The sequence below is a fragment of the Mchenga conophoros genome, linkage group LG13 (assembly GCF_057382185.1).
Source record: "Mchenga conophoros isolate Kocher_MC1m ecotype Shallow Benthic linkage group LG13, M_conophoros_male_GT1.1, whole genome shotgun sequence".
In the NCBI taxonomy this organism is placed as follows: Eukaryota; Metazoa; Chordata; class Actinopteri; order Cichliformes; family Cichlidae; genus Mchenga; species Mchenga conophoros.
In genome coordinates, this window is record NC_140538.1 from 29,884,279 (window position 1) to 29,901,473 (window position 17,195).

At 42.5% G+C, this 17,195-nt stretch overlaps 1 long non-coding RNA gene and 1 pseudogene across 1 annotated transcript in view; both read right to left on the minus strand.

The window, feature by feature from the left end:
* Window positions 1-17,195, minus strand: part of LOC146561511 (uncharacterized) — a 512,369-nt gene that overhangs the window by 198,189 nt on the left and 296,985 nt on the right. The gene's annotated exons all lie outside the window — the stretch shown is intronic.
* Window positions 6,042-16,102, minus strand: LOC146561515 (uncharacterized; annotated as a pseudogene).

Below are 17,195 nucleotides of genomic sequence, written 5' to 3' on the forward strand. Positions count from 1 at the left end.
TTTAAAGGCTTCTAAATTCCAAAGAGTTAAACATTCTGTAAAAGGGTAGGTGTTAACCAAACCCTAACCCTAGATGGGCCTCTAATGCCTTTCTACAAAATATAATTTCATTATTTACTTTTTAGAACCAATCGTGGGTCTGTAGTCACATTAGATTTTCTTGCAGTGACCCAGTGTAACACCTTACTTTCTTCAGGGAGTAAATAAGGGACAAAATCATGTAATTATACCATTTCTCCTCGTGCACTATGAGTAAACTTGCAGTAGAGGGAGGAGAAAAATAACACAGCACTCTACATTTTTGTTGGAGCACAAATATTAGTTTAATTTTTATTAGACGAATGGACATGGATATGACAGTAAACTTCAAAACAAGCACAGGGCAGAAACCACTACTGGTGTTAAATGTTTGCAAATACCTCCAAAGACAGCATGTTAGCATAAATCAACTACCAAAGAACATCAAACCTAGAGTGGTGCTATTGAGTGCTGACCAGTAGCCAAGTTTGATTTTCATCTGGTAACAAAAACAGTAACAAGCAGTCAGCCGTGCAGCATTTTAGCCTTTGTTTCCACCTGTACCTGTTTTTACTGTGGACTCTGTGACCACATCATTTTCCAGGAGAGTGCTCATGGCCTGGTTCTGATCAACGGCTTTGTGTTGAAAATTAAACACTAAAGGAGCTGTGTCATCATTAGAAAAGAGGTCTGTGTTTAGGTATATATTATGAACTAGTAATTATATAACAATGTATCTCTGGCCACGTTGACAGAGTCATCCAAAAAATGTAACAAGTAATGTAACAAATTACTTTCTTCAGGTAAATAAGTGACAAAGTATTGCCTATAAAAAATGCATCATATATTACTTTAAAAAGTAGAAGATTTTTTAATGATGGGATATTGCCTTAAATATTATCATGCTGTCAGAAATGAATGCTGTTGTGGCCATGTTTTTCACCATCTTCTAGTAGATCACAACAGCTAATTCCTGAACATCAGTCATTGTTAGCACCAACTCCCACTCTTCATGAGGGGATGGAGTTTTTCAGTGGTGTCAAACATGTGGCCCAAGGGTCAGAACATTTTAAAGATTTTATACCAGATGCCCTTCCTGACACCCTCCCATATATCATGCTTGGGACCAGCACTGGCAGTACACTGGCCTGTGACCCTCACAGTTTGGGTCTTCTCCCAGTCTCCCATTGAGTTTACTTGTATGCTACAGAGTCAATGGGAGATGTTGTATGTGTAGAGTATTGGTCCTATACAGGGCCCTGAACACACTGGTGAAGAAATCCTTATAAAGACATAATCCCAAAACTCCTACTTACTTACTACTTATTTTTACATGAATTTTACATTTTTTTAAGATTCCCAATTTTGAAGCACAATAGATGTTTCTAAGTTCAAATCTGCTGGTAATCTGAGGAGTTCATGCAGGCGATGAGATGTCATTCACAAGTGACTTTTGTTCAAAGCACTAAACAGAAGTCATTGGTTAACATTAACCAGATCTCAGACTTTTTTAGTTATCTCACAAAGTTGCTTTCAGTGTCTTTTCAACATGTTTTTGCTGGATAGGATTTCAGTGCGTTTCAGCTTTGACCCTGGGGTCACTATGTTGCTTTCGGTCAACGATCTAACAACACTTTCCCTTAAGAATATGTCTGTGGGTGGGTGGATAGGGACACACACGCACACATAGACACACACATAATGAATACAAAGATGGAGGGATACAGAGTACATGTGATTGATTCTGTGTAACAAGAGAAGAATTGAGGGTAGAACATATATATACAGAGCCTTACAAATTTACAGGGCAAAATGTGAAGTGGCTCTTCCAGAGTTTATAGAGCCCTGCTGCATGGAATTGCAAAGCACACAGGGAAGCCAACCAGTGTTTGTCATATGAATCATAATTTTACCACCACTGCCGAGCATTTGAAAAAAACATAAAAATTAAAAAAAAAATACATTTGATTTGTTACTATGATGTGTCATTCCTGGCATTGGTACGTTGTTTATATGTGTAATGGTCTTGAAAAAGTGATTGATAATGCAGACAGACAGAATGGGTATTCACAGTTAGGTGATCCAAGGCAAACAGAAAACAGAGATGCAAGGAGACATTACTGCTAGGACCAGACTTACTCATCCAGTGATTTACTCATGTATTGAGCCAGCATTGGCTTTTCAATAAAAACAGGAAATCAGGCAGGCTTGGTTGTCTCCTTTTAAAGTTCCAGTAAAATGAGCTTTTGAACTCCCGAGGAAAGTGTTACCTCAGAGAAAACTTGTTTAAATCGATGTTTACGCTATCAGAGTGAACTGCATTGCTTTATACTTAGACTGATCCTTCATTACATCCCATTAAACATAAAGTCATTTGACCATTTCACTACACCTATAATTTTATAAGCTTCAAGATTTTAGTGGTGTGTAATGTATCGCTCCTCTTTACTGCCAGTTGTGTTTATATAAAATGGGGATCAGTGCTTATGATCCATCCGTCCATAGAACATTTTCATAAACTGCAAGTTGATTTTTCTTGTATTCTCAAATCAGCATGATGGCTGCTAATTTCAAAATTTACAAGAAGTTGGACTGTCACATGGTATCAGTTTTGGTCATTTGGCTTCAGCTTTTTACCAGATATCTGACCAGTTTGTTATAAAATGCAATTCCATAAAGAAAGAAGAGAATTTATTTTTTAGCAGTTGGACTGTTTTTTTATAGCTCTACAGATTTTATTTTTCTGGCATCTATTGGTTGTTGCTATTCCTTTTATGTAGATGCTGACTGGTCAAAATGTGTTGTGAGTTTTGTAAGATTTCCACAATAAAAACATAAAGCCATGCCTGATGTGGACCTTTCAGAGCCAATTCCAGACTAATGTAGAAGAACTTATTTGTATGGCTCAAGGCATTATTATCTAAAAACAGTATCCTAAATATTTGCATTTGGATTTTCTGGCCAATTTAAATCCTAAATCATAGCAAAACAGACAGCCACCTGCTGGTTGTTCATATTTAACTAGTATACAAATGGTGTAAATACTAGTCAACCAGCACTTTCTTCAACTGACTGCACGAAGTCTTCAGTGGCTAAATACACTTGTTGTAGGTTTGTCAATTTCTTTTTTGGTACTAAGTCTACAATATACTGGTTTGAAAACCAACACAGGGTGCTGGTGTTTTCTGCCTTTATCTTCGAGCAGCTATTCTGTCTGGAACAAATATGGAGTTAGCTGGTGATTTGTTGCTTGAGAGAGAATTTCATTTGGGGTTGCAGTTTACAGGTGTGGAACATTTCAAAGAAATCTCTCTCTCTCAACCTTTATACCTTTTTTCTACATCTTCAATTAAACCCCCATCCTTTTATATCTGTCTGCAGCAGTCAGGAAAACAAAATGGAATGGGTCATTAAGGGGATCAACCTCTTCTGATCCACATCTCAAATGTGAATTTCTAAGGTTGGAGTGTGGGGATGGAAGTTGTTTGGAACTCTTCGGGGATCTGAAGAAGTTCATAGGGAATGGACCGTACCGTGGTCATCAGCATTCCTGGGAAGAGGAGAACTCACCGGTGACCAATTAGATCGCAGCAGGGCAGGGCAGAAAATAAAAGGGCTGGACTGGCTGGTGAGACCCCGTGTGGCTGGGGTTTTGTTGATGTAAGGCATTAAGAGGAAGGTGTGTCATGATGCTGGACCTCTCAAAGTCCACAAACACACATCGTCAAGAAGTAATAATCCACTGTAGACTCAATTGTGAGGTCACTGCATGCTGTCCTGCAGGAAAATGTTGAGAAATTATTCTCCCCTGCCCAAACACTGAGGTCAAATAAAGCTTCACACTACTACTGGATTATTTTTTGAAGGTTTACCTGTGCTGATGCTGTGCATATGGTACAGTCCACAAGGGCCAGTTAAACGCTTCAATCTCACTCATTTCTCATCTTCATTTACATAATAGCTAAACAATGTTTTAATATTGCATGCTGAGTGAATTTTTAGCTCCATTTGGGTGTGTACTTTATTGTTCCTCCACCTTATCAAAGCAAGCTGATATCTGCTTATAAAAAGCCAAGTTGTCACCTGTCAGTGTCCATCTAAGCCACAGATGAAGACGTGACAGCCTTTAGGGGACCAGAATACTATTAACGCCGCGTTTCATCCCAAATGGGCTTTTATTAAAATGAACGCCTAATTAAATTCCAAGATGAGGGGGCAGCGAACAATGCCAGACAGTGGCTACTTTGATTTTTTTCCCCCTTGTTTTAAAGTAATTATGCGGGCCTGACATGAGTGAGCACACTGCCGGAGACCCCTCTAATGAGTTAAGCAAGAAAAATCGCCACAGTCGCCTTCCCTGGCAGCAGCTAATTGCCTGGCCACATCGGGCCACCACTAACACTGTCATTTAAAATGTACTTTTCTTCTTTTTCTGCTGGGTATTTTTTTTTCCTATTCAAATGCGGTTAATTAACATTTCTGTAAAGGTATAGTGTAAATAGCAAAAAAAGTCAGTTCCCGGTACTTGCAAGATCATCGTCCTGTTTAGAGAAGTGCAGGTGAAAGTCAACAAACTTTTATTTTAAAAGCTGGGACTCTGCTCGGGAGAGGTTTGATCAGTCGGTATTATGTTAATCATCATGTTTAAAGGTATATTACTGGCTGTTTGTGACACAAGAGGGCTCATGAGAGCCCATTGAATACGTTGCTTAATCCATGAATATAAGTGGACCCTAAAAAGGAACTGAGCAATGAAAAGGAAAAAGTTGAGAGCCGAGTTTGATTTTATTCATCTGTCAAAGCATCTATTTTCTGTCACTTCTACATCTCCTGGGACACTCTTCCCCAACTTGGGAGGGAAATTTTGTCAATGAAACATAAATCCATTTAATAAAGTATCTTAAAAAAAACCCAATTGAAAGAGAATAGTGAAATAGTGTAATGCAGGATTACCAGTTGTGATTCAGATATGACATTTTAGCTCACCTCCAGGCAGCAATGTCCAAATCTATATTAATCAGATTAAAAAATACATTATAATCACACCAAAAATGTCACAGCATCCCTGTCAGTCATCCCATCTCTCACGCATGCCTGCACACACACACACACACACACACACACACACACACACACACACACACACACACACACACAACACGAAGATGCTGCAGCAATCTACAAATGCATCTACATCTACAATGCCATCGCTAACATTTGCAAATGTTTCTGGACCTCCAAACAAGGGAATCAGTAAGACAGCACATAATTATTCATATGTTTCACTTAACCTTTAACATGCAGTCCCATACAGTGCCCCAGCCAGCGTCTGCATATTGCTACCAGATTATTACGAGAATGGCTGGGCATTTGTCCTTGTTTATGTGCTCTGTTGAAGCATCCTTGGTCGTACTTGCCTACACTCCAGATGAATAGCATTCCTTGGCCCCCGGAGGCTCCCAACTTCTCCTGAGACCTTTAAGTGTTTGTTGACAGACTAACAGACTTTGGCTTGTTTAGCTTTCTCCACTCTCTAAAATCCAAAAGGTCACCTGCAATTCCTTCGCCTGCTGTACCCCAGCCCCTCTCCCCCCAAAGAAGAAGAAGAAGAAGGAAAAAAAACAAGACCTCAGGAAAATGCCCTTATGAGCAGACCTCAAGAGCTCTCAGGGAAACAAATAGAATCCCTGCTGCCACAGTTACCAAGTTTACCAACATGTCTCTATGGCTACAAATTACAAAATAGCTAGAAAGATGACCCCCCTCAGCTAGAGATGCAAACAAAGAGGAAGAGGAACGGAACTTGAGATCCCATAGATTACCCAACAGCGACATAAGGAAACACTGCTGACTATTTCCTTGGCTAAAAAAAAAGAGCCTAAAGAGTGCGATAACATACCCCACAAGGCATTTTTGGGAGGTCACTCTCAGTTTCGCAACATGAGGTAAAGCAGTACAATGGAATTATCCTGCATAACATGCATAATTCCCCACATTACAGCAAACGAGAGGCGCACACCCCGTTATTTGGGGTCTCTATTGTTGCCGTGGTGCTGCTCATTATTATGGGGTTTCTGGTTCAGGCCATCAGAGAGGCTCTCGCCACTGAGGTCTCTGTGGAAATCGGCAAGCCCATCTCACTGCTTAGCAACCAAGCCCTGGGGCCTGTTTTGCACAGCTTAATTCAGATGAGAGTGCAAGGCACAGGATTGGCTAAGCTCGACCTGCTCCCACCCTTCCCCTCCCCTCCCGTTCTCCCACTCCCTCACACACACACTCACACAGCCACTATCTCGCCCTCCTTCGCAGCAGCCTTACCTTGTCCTTCTGACTATCTATCTACATTGTTCTCCTGCTCGCCTCAAGCGTCCACTCTTAATAAAGGTGATGATCGGACAGAGAGCTAAAAACGTCTTTGGTGCCATAAAAAACTCTGAGAGACGTTTCCTGTACCACCCAGGGGAGTGTCTCCCAGTATAGAGTCATTATATTATTGGTGTAATTTTTGAACAAATATAGATAATAATTTTAAATCACGCTTCCAGACTTTGGTCCACAGTAATCATAAACTGACTGGGAACCAGCAACTCACTTTGCAATTGTGTTTCACAATTTTCATACTGCATAAAGCATAACTTCAGTTTGTTCTTTAAAAAAACACACAAACCTCGAAAGACAGATTTATACCAATAAATAAACAGTAAAAAAAAAGAAGTTCGAGAGGATAAAATATCTTGATTTCACATCCATATTTATGACTATTCCCTGGCTGGAGATTACTTTATGTCAAAAGTCACCTCTGCAGTTTAACTCAGACTGTTCTTTTTTCATTTACATGGGTTAAAATTCTATGCAGCTCTAGTAGTTTTCCAGAATGGGAGCTGATGCAGATTCATAAATGAATAAGGAATTCTTCTTGCTGTTGTAATGCTTGGAAGAATATGTCTATATCTGTCTATATTTGGATCAACCTTTCTGAAATGGTTCATGAAACATGGGAAATAGCCTTAATGAGTTAAGTTATGTTTGTCTAGTCTAGTTAGGCTCCGTTTCTAAATCGTATAACATCAAAATAACTGATCCGAGAAGGAGTCAGGGTAATAACCTTGGAGGAACCAAAGGTGATGAGAAAGTACAGTAAACTCTATTTCCAATGACATCATATTGATGTGATTATTATTGCCTTCAGATTTATAAATGGTAAATGCCCTGTATTTGTATAGCGCTTTACTTGGTCCTAAGGACCCCAAAGCGCTTTACACTATACACAGTCATCCACACATTCACACACTGGAGATGGCAAGCTGCAGTGTAGCCACAGCCACCCTGGGGCGCACTGACAGAGGTGAGGCTGCCGGACACTGGTGCCACCGGGCCCTCTGAACAATACATCTCATCTAAAGCATGAAAATAGTCAACTATCACTGGTTCATCAGTGCGACATGCTAATAAGTCTCAAACTGGAGTGGTTTAACTATCAAATAAAAAAATAATAATTTAATTTAAGAAATAATAATAAAAAAAAAATTTCTGTTACACAGCAGGACATGTCCTGTAGCCTACAATAAAAATGGTGAGCTCCTTCTGGTAAACCCATGGATATTCTCTGAACAAGAGTAAAGTATGATATGTTGGATGCTGGATATAAATGTACAATAGATTCCTGAAAATGTATTAAAAATGTAACCTTTTTACAGTTGCAAATATTACTGCAATAACGTATCAAGAAGCCATAACGACATTATTAGGTGATGCAGTGAAAATATGAGTATGAGTATGCTGGAATGATGATGATTTCTTATTATATATATATATATATATATATATATATATATATATATATTAGGGGTGCAACGATACACAAAATTCACGGTTCGGTTCGGTTCGATACTTTGGTGTCACGGTTCGATATTTTTTCGATACAAAAAAAATGTTCATGCATTTTTAATTTGTCATTTATTAAAATTATAAATATATATTTTAACTCAAAAGTACAGTTTTTAAATTTAACCCTAACCCTTGTGCGTGTTTTTTATTTTGACAGCGAATGCGCACCTGCGGACCACTTATGTGCAGCCCTGGTTATTTAGCTCATCATATTGCAGCCACAGAAATTCTTTTGTCCATGAAACCATAAAGCTGCACTTTCTTTTTGCCTTATAGTCTGATTTGTCATAACTTCTCCGTTTTGTGGTAAGCTTTTCTTTGGCTGTCACTTCTTCGCCCTGACCTGTCTTATTTGGCTCAGCAGAACTGAAATGCTTTTACACACGCACTCACATAAGCTCAGCGATTCTCTGCGCGATCAACCTCTCACATGTTTAAGCTTGCTGCGGGAGATTTCACTTGTCATGTTTGCATAGTAAGCTAACGATTAATAAGACCATGTCAGAGGAATTGGTGCACAAATTATCATCACTCACAGATCAGTGCTGTCGCTGTCTATACACAGTTCGCACGATTGCAAAGTGAAAGCAAAAAAACAAGCGCAAATTCAAACGCGACTTCAATATGTCACATATTGACAGTGGCTCACCGATGCCAATGACATAATTACCCAGCTACATTTCCGAAAGAATGCAAAAGCATTGACATATATATTTTTCCTACAATAGCCCGACGGGCAGGGAAGAGATAGATTTTGGTAGCCCGACTGAAAAAATCGCTAGCTCCAGGACGTCGGGCTAGCGATATTGCAAGCCCTGTATCTGATTGAGGAATCACTCATCTTTGGAAAAGAGAGTTTATTACAGAGAAATGTCTCTTTCCAAAATAAAAGCTATACTATCCGCTTCTTCTGGGCTATATTCTCAGCAGCATAAGGAGAATCATGCTGTCTAAATGACTCGGCTAAAGTTAGTAGCATGCTTGTTGTTTTTGTCTTTGCACTAGGATGATGTCGGCGTAAATGTGCATTCATATTCGTTGTGTTCCCACTAGTGCTTTCAGGTTAATCTCGTTGAAATAACCTTAACGCCACAACACGGCAAATCTCCGTTAACGAGCTACCGCCGATCGCTCCGTGCATGGGGCTAGACGGCCAACACGTTAACGAGCTAACTGCGCTAACACACTGTAACGGTGGACCCAAGAAATACCAGCTGGAGCGACTTTGACAGTGCAGAACTTTTTATTGAACTCGGGGTTGTACGTGGACACATATACTCCGCGCTCTCTTTCTCTGCTGTCACCTCCGTCTCCGTCTGTCACTGCCAACATATAAAGAGACACAATCACTGTCAGATCCCAGCACACCTGTTCACCCCGCCCCTGCGCCGCCCCGGGAGCTCACTGCGTCACGCCTCCTCTGCAGCTGGCCAAGGACCACACCCACGCCACACACACTAGTTCCCACCCATGTAATTGAGCATTGCGTGGCACATCCAACATACTGTTTTACTTTAGTCCATGACTCGCTTATCTTCAGGGTCATACTCACATGAAAACCAAAATAATTCCAAACGCCAGATCTGAATGAGGTTCAATTTGCCTGTTGCACCCCTAATATATATATATATATATATATATATATATATATATTAGGGGTGCAACGATATTCGTATCGATATTGAACCGTTCGATACAGTGCTTTCGGTTCGGTACGCATATGTATCGAACAATACAACATTTGTAATTTATTTTATCAACTTTCCTTCTGACGATGCTGTCTGTGTTGAGCGCTCAGTGAATCTGCGTTCGACTACTCCGCCTAGGCTGCACTGTCGAGCGCAGATCCACTGAGCGCTCAACACAGACAGCATAGTCAGAAGGAAGAGCGCAGGGCAAGCTAGCAAGACAGAAGTTAAGCTCTCCTTGCAACATGGACCCCCCCCTCATTCACATCTGGCGTTTGGAATTATTTTGGTTTTCATGTGACGTATGACCCTGAAGGTAAGCGAGTCATGGACTAAAGTAAAACAGTATGTTGGATGTGCCATGCAATGCTCAATTACATAGGTGGGAACTAGTGTGTTAGCGCAGTTAGCTCGTTAACTTGTTGGCCGTCTAGCCCCATGCACAGGGCGATCGGCGGTAGCTCGTTAACGGAGATTTGCCGTGTTGTGGCGTTAAGGTCATTTCAACGAGATTAACCTGAAAGCACTAGTGGGAACACAACGAATATGACTGCACATTTACATCACCCTAGTGCAAAGACAAAAACAACAAGCATGCTACTAACTTTAGCCGAGTCATTTAGACAGCTGTTAGCACATGATTCTCCTTATGCTGCTGAGAATATAGCCCAGAAGAAGCGGATAGTATAGCTCTTAGTTTGGAAAGAGGCATTTCTCTGTAATAAACTCTCTTTTCCAAAGATGAGTGATTCCTCAATCAGATACAGGGCTCGCAAAATCGCTAGCCCGACGTCCTGGGGCTAGCGATTTTTTTCAGACGGGTTACCCTGCCCGTCGGGCTATTGTAGGAAGGAAAAATCTATGTCAATGCTTTTGCATTCTTTCGGAAATGTAGCTGGGTAATTATGTCATTGACATCGGTGAGCCACTGCTAATATGTGACATATTGAAATCGCGTTTGAATTTGCGCTTGTTTTTTTGCTTTCACTTTGCAATCGCGCGAACTGTGTATAGAGAGCGACAGCACTGATTGGTGAGTGATGATAATTTGCGCACCAATTCCTCTGACGTTGTCTTATCAATCGTTAGCTTACTATGCAAACATGACAAGTAAAATCTCCCGCAGCAAGCTTAAACATGTGAGGTTGATCGTGCAGAGAATCGCTGAGCATTATGTGAGTGCGTGTGTAAAAGCAGCAGGATATATATTGTAGCGGATCAGGGCTGTTCGGGGTTCTGTTTGTACAGTTATGTTTTGTTTATGTTGCCATAGTGACGGGTGACGCCCTCTCGCTGCGACGGTGTGTCCTTCCGGGGTGAGAGGGCGCCCTGTGTGGTGGTGTTGTTGTTGCTGTGCTGTTACCGCGCTGAGCAGTTAGCTAGCGGCAGTGTTCTTCTGCAGATGTCAATAAACGGCTGTGCTCCCTGGCTAGCTCACGGGAAGCAAGACCAAACGATACCTCCGTCTCCTCCTTGTCTGAGCTCGCCACAATATTTTAGTTCTGCTGAGCCAAATAAGACAGGTCAGGGTGAAGAAGTGACAGCCAAAGAAAAACTTACCACAAAACGGAAAAGTTATGACAAATCAGACTATAAGGCAAAAAGAAAGTGCAGCTTTATGGTTTCATGGACAAAAGAATTTCTGTGGCTGCAATATGACAAGCGAAATAACCAGGGCTGCACATAAGTGGTCCGCAGGTGCGCATTCGCTGTCAAAATAAAAAACGGGCACAAGATAAGAAGTTGCAACGCGTGTTTGCATACATAAGATTTTCAGGAGGAGGACAGACATTTGTTTAGAACTCTTAAAGAAGCAAGCTCCTTTAAGCAATTACTGTGATATTCCTCCACCTCCAAAGAAATGTCAGAAGGAGTCCGAACCACAAAAGAAGCACGTATTCTCGGAAAAGTAGTTGCAGGGGGTGAGCTGGCTTCAAACAAATGATGAACGCACAGAGATGTGGTGCGGAATGTGCCGTGAAAATTTAATAAATGACAAATTAAAAAGGCATGAACATTTTTTTTGTATCGAAAAAATATCGAACCGTGACACCAAAGTATCGAACCGAACCGAACCGTGAATTTTGTGTATTGTTGCACCCCTAATATATATATATATATATATATATATATATATATATATATATATATATATATATATATATGAGGGCTCAGAGAAGAGCTCGAGAGGATGTGGAGGTTGAAGGTAACGGTGGTCCCCGTGGTAATCGGAGCACTAGGTGCAGTGACTCCCAAGCTAGGCGAGTGGCTCCAGCAGATCCCGGGAACAACATCGGAGATCTCTGTCCAGAAGAGCACAGTCCTGGGAACAGCTAAGATACTGCGCAGGACCCTCAAGCTCCCAGGCCTCTGGTAGAGGACCCGAGCTTGAAGGATAAACCGCCCGCAGGGGCGTGCTGGGTGTTTTATATATATATAAAAAACACAAAACACCCAGCACACCCCTGCGGGCGGTTTATCCTTCAAGGCCTGAACCCCCTCAGTGAGATCATTAACAAGACTGGCTACGGATACCGACTATGGAACGGAGCAGTTGTCAGCCACCTCCTGTACATGGATGACATCAAGCTGTATGCCAAGAGTGAACGAGACATCGATTCACTTATCCACACTACCAGGCTATACAGCAATGACATTGGAATGTCGTTCGGACTGGAGAAGTGTAGTCGGATGGTAACAAAGAGAGGGAAGGTAGTCAGAACTGAGGGGATTGAACTACCAGAAGGCAACATTGCAGACATAGAGGACAGTTACAAGTACCTGGGGATCCCGCAGGTGAATGGGAACCATGAAGAGGCCACTAGAAAGGCTGCAACCACCAAGTACCTGCAGAGGGTCAGGCAAGTCCTGAGGAGTCAGCTGAATGGTAAGAACAAGATCCGGGCCATCAACATGTACGCCCTGCCCGTGATCAGGTACCCTGCTGGGGTAATAGGCTGACCAAAGGAGGAGATAGAAGCCACTGACATAAAGACAAGAAAGCTCCTTACCATGCATGGAGGGTTTCACCCCAAGTCCAGCACCCTGAGGCTGTACGCTAAGCGGAAGGAAGGGGGCCGGGGACTGGTGAGTGTCAGCAACCACAGTCCAGGATGAGACAACGAACATCCAAGAATACATTGGGAAGATGGCCCCAACTGACCGAGTGCTCAGTGAATACCTCAGGCAGCAGAAACCCAAGAAAGAGGAGGGAGACGAGGAACCATCATGGAAGGACAGGCCCCTGCACGGTATGTACCACCGGCAGATAGAGGAGGTGGCTGATATCCAGAAATCCTACCAGTGGCTGGACAAAGCTGGACTGAAAGACAGCACAGAGGCACTAATCATGGCAGCACAGGAACAAGCTCTGAGCACAAGATCCATAGAGGCTGGGGTCTATCACACCAGGCAAGACCCCAGGTGCAGGCTGTGTAAAGATGCCCCAGAGACAATCCAGCACATAACAGCAGGGTGCAAGATGCTAGCAGGCAAGGCATACATGGAACGCCATAACCAAGTGGCCGGCATAGTGTACAGGAACATCTGTGCCGAGTATAACCTGGAAGTCCCGAGGTCAAAATGGGAGATGCCCCCAAGGGTGGTGGAGAATGACCGAGCTAAGATCCTGTGGGACTTCCAGATACAGACGGACAAAATGGTGGTGGCTAACCAACCGGACATAGTGGTGGTAGACAAACAGAAGAAGACAGCCGTAGTGATCGATGTAGCGGTTCCAAATGACAGCAATATCAGGAAGAAGGAACACGAGAAGCTGGAGAAATACCAAGGGCTCAGAGAAGAGCTCGAGAGGATGTGGAGGGTGAAGGTAACGGTGGTCCCCGTGGTAATCGGAGCACTAGGTGCGGTGACTCCCAAGCTAGGCGAGTGGCTCCAGCAGATCCTGGGAACAACATCGGAGATCTCTGTCCAGAAGAGCGCAGTCCTGGGAACAGCTAAGATACTGCGCAGGACCCTCAAGCTCCCAGGCCTCTGGTAGACCCGAGCTTGAAGGATAAACCGCCCGCAGGGGCGTGCTGGGTGTTTTTTATGTGTATATACAGTGGGGCGAAAAAGTATTTAGTCAGCCACCGATTGTGCAAGTTCCCACACTTAAAATGATGACAGAGGTCAGTAATTTGCACCAGAGGTACACTTCAACTGTGAGAGACAGAATGTGAAAAAAAAAATCCATGAATCCACATGGTAGGATTTGTAAAGAATTTATTCGTGAATCAGGGTGGAAAATAAGTATTTGGTCAATAACAAAAATACAACTCAATACTTTGTAACATAATCTTTGTTGGCAATAACAGAGGTCAAACGTTTACTTTAGGTCTTTACCAGGTTTGCACACACAGTAGCTGGTATTTTGGCCCATTCCTCCATGCAGATCTTCTCGAGAGCAGTGATGTTTTGGGGCTGTCGCCGAGCAACACGGACTTTCAACTCCCGCCACAGATTTTCTATGGGGTTGAGGTCTGGAGACTGGCTAGGCCACTCCAGGACTTTCAAATGCTTCTTACGGAGCCACTCCTTTGTTGCCCGGGCGGTGTGTTTTGGATCATTGTCATGTTGGAAGACCCAGCCTCCTTTCATCTTCAAAGTTCTCACTGATGGAAGGAGGTTTTGGCTCAAAATCTCACGATACATGGCCCCATTCATTCTGTCCTTAACACGGATCAGTCGTCCTGTCCCCTTGGCAGAAAAACAGCCCCATAGCATGATGTTTCCACCCCCATGCTTCACAGTAGGTATGGTGTTCTTGGGATGCAACTCAGTATTCTTCTTCTTCCAAACACGACGAGTTGAGTTTATACCAAAAAGTTCTACTTTGGTTTCATCTGACCACATGACATTCTCCCAATCCTCTGCTGTATCATCAATGTGCTCTCTGGCAAACTTCAGACGGGCCTGGACATGCACTGGCTTCAGCAGCAGAACACGTCTGGCACTGCGGGATTTGATTCCCTGCCGTTGTAGTGTGTTACTGATGGTGACCTTTGTTACTTTGGTCCCAGCTCTCTGCAGGTCATTCACCAGGTCCCCCCGTGTGGTTCTGGGATCTTTGCTCACCGTTCTCATGATCATTTTGACCCCACAGGATGAGATCTTGCGTGGAGCCCCAGATGGAGGGAGATTATCAGTGGTCTTGTATGTCTTCCATTTTCTGATGATTGCTCCCACAGTTGATTTTTTCACACCAAGCTGCTTGCCTATTGTAGATTCACTCTTCCCAGTCTGGTGCAGGTCTACAATACTTTTCCTGGTGTCCTTCGAAAGCTCTTTGGTCTTGGCCATGGCGGAGTTTGGAGTCTGACTGTTTGCGGCTGTGGACAGGTGTCTTTTATACAGATGATGAGTTCAAATAGGTGCCATTCATACAGGGAACGAGTGGGGGACAGAAAAGCTTCTTACAGAAGACGTTACAGGTCTGTGAGAGCCAGAGATTTTCCTTGTTTGAGGTGACCAAATACTTATTTTCCACCCTAATTTACGAATAAATTCTTTACAAATCCTACCATGTGAATTCATGGATTTTTTTTTCACATTCTGTCTCTCACAGTTGATGTGTACCTCTGGTGCAAATTACTGACCTCTGTCATCATTTTAAGTGGAGGAACTTGCACAATCGGTGGCTGACTAAATACTTTTTTGCCCCACTGTATGTATATGTATGTATATATATGTATATATATATATATATATATATATATATATATATATATATATACCCTTTCCTAACAAGACCAGGTTTCCTCCAGATAGCTTCCCAATTATCTATAAAGCCCACGTCATGTTTTGGACACCACTCAGGCAGCAAATTTAAGGAGAACATGCAGCCAAACATGTCACTCCTGGTCTGATTGGGGAGCGGATCGGAGAAAATTAAAGAGTCCGACATTGTTTTGGCAAAGTTACAAACTGATGGAATATTAATTTTAGTGACCTCCAAGTGATGTAACCAAGTGTTATTACTGCCGACGTGAATTATAATTTTACTGAATTTACGTTTACCCTTAGCTAGCAGTTTTATGTCTCTAATGTCACGTCCTCTGGGCCCTGGAAGACAATTGACTATAGTTGCTGGTGTCTCTAGCTTCACATGTCTCAGAACACCAATAATCAGAGTTTGATCCCCGGCGGGTGGGTTGCCGAGTGGGGAAAAGCGTTGAGACACGTGAACAGGTTCGTTGTGTACCGGGGGCTTCTGTTTAAGACTATGCTTCCTCTTCAACATCACCCAGCCTTCCTGTTTCCCTAGCTCCTCAGGGCAGTCTGCTGGGGGGAGAGCTAGCGAGGTCTACGCTACCTTCGGCTGCACCCAATACAGGGGTCTGGGTAGCAACAGGTTTTTCAGGGGTGCGAAACCGAGTCTCCAATTCAGCAATCCTGGCCTCCAGAGCTGTTAATAGGCTATATTTATTACAAGTATCATTACTGCTAAAGGAAGCCGAGGAGTAACTAAACATCTGACACAATGGGGGTTCAGGTGAAGAGGCCATGTTGCTAGCAAATTGGCTACGAGCTAAGCTAAGCTAGCAAAACCTTAAAGAAACAGTAAGTGAATATTCTGACTATAAATTAGCAAATGAATACACAGAAAGTGTGCTTCAGATGAAGCATGTGAAGATTACACAATGAAATAAGAAGAACTTGCCATGATCATATCACCTCTCTATCTAATAAAATGATTTTTGTGTTTACACTCAGTCTTTCAAATAGATGCAAGTAAAACACAGCAGAAAATAAATAAAGTCAAAGACTCAGCGGTCCTTTTGCTCTATTTTCACCTGTAAAGCAGGACTGGGGTAGGCGGAGGTTTACCCTGGTGCAGGTGTGCTGCGGTCAGTTGAAGAATCCGCGAGTTTCTCTGTGAATTTCCCATTACGTTGTTGCGCACTCGGTGCTTGTTTAGGGGTTTTTTTCGCTGTAAAAAGAAGTTTTCTTCCCACGCACAACGGACGCAAATGTTTTTGTCACTTTTTATGGAATCAAACTCAAAGTAAGGTCAGTACTTCCAAGCTTTAAACGCTGCACGCTCATACTCTCTCCCACAATCGATATATGATCCATTGTTGATCTGCACACAGCTGTTGTCACTAATGGCGCACTCGCTTATGTCACTGTCGTGAGACATTCTCGCAAAAAATCACGGTTTTAGTAACGCAGTAACGCAGCGTTCCTATGGAAAAGTAACGGTAATCTAATTACCGTTTTTGCAATAGTAATCCCTTACTTTACTCGTTACTTGAAAAAAGTAATCAGATTACAGTAACGCGTTACAAGTAACGCGTTACTGCCCATCTCTGATTATGTCATATATGTCATATATGTGATGTCACTGTGCAGGCCAGTAATGTGGCCTGGATATCCTTAATCATACTATTAGATATTTGAACTGCTGCCTTTCACATACCAGAGCTCTCCAGTTATTCACAGGCTGAAACTTGCTGAATCATGATTGTAGAAATGTCTTTATAACTACTTCATAGGAGAGTTCTTAGAAAGCAATAGCAAATAGAAAAGTTGAGTCTGACTTTGATTGTTTTATGTCAGAATAGAGACTGATATCTATACGGATGCCAAAGAGAAAATCTA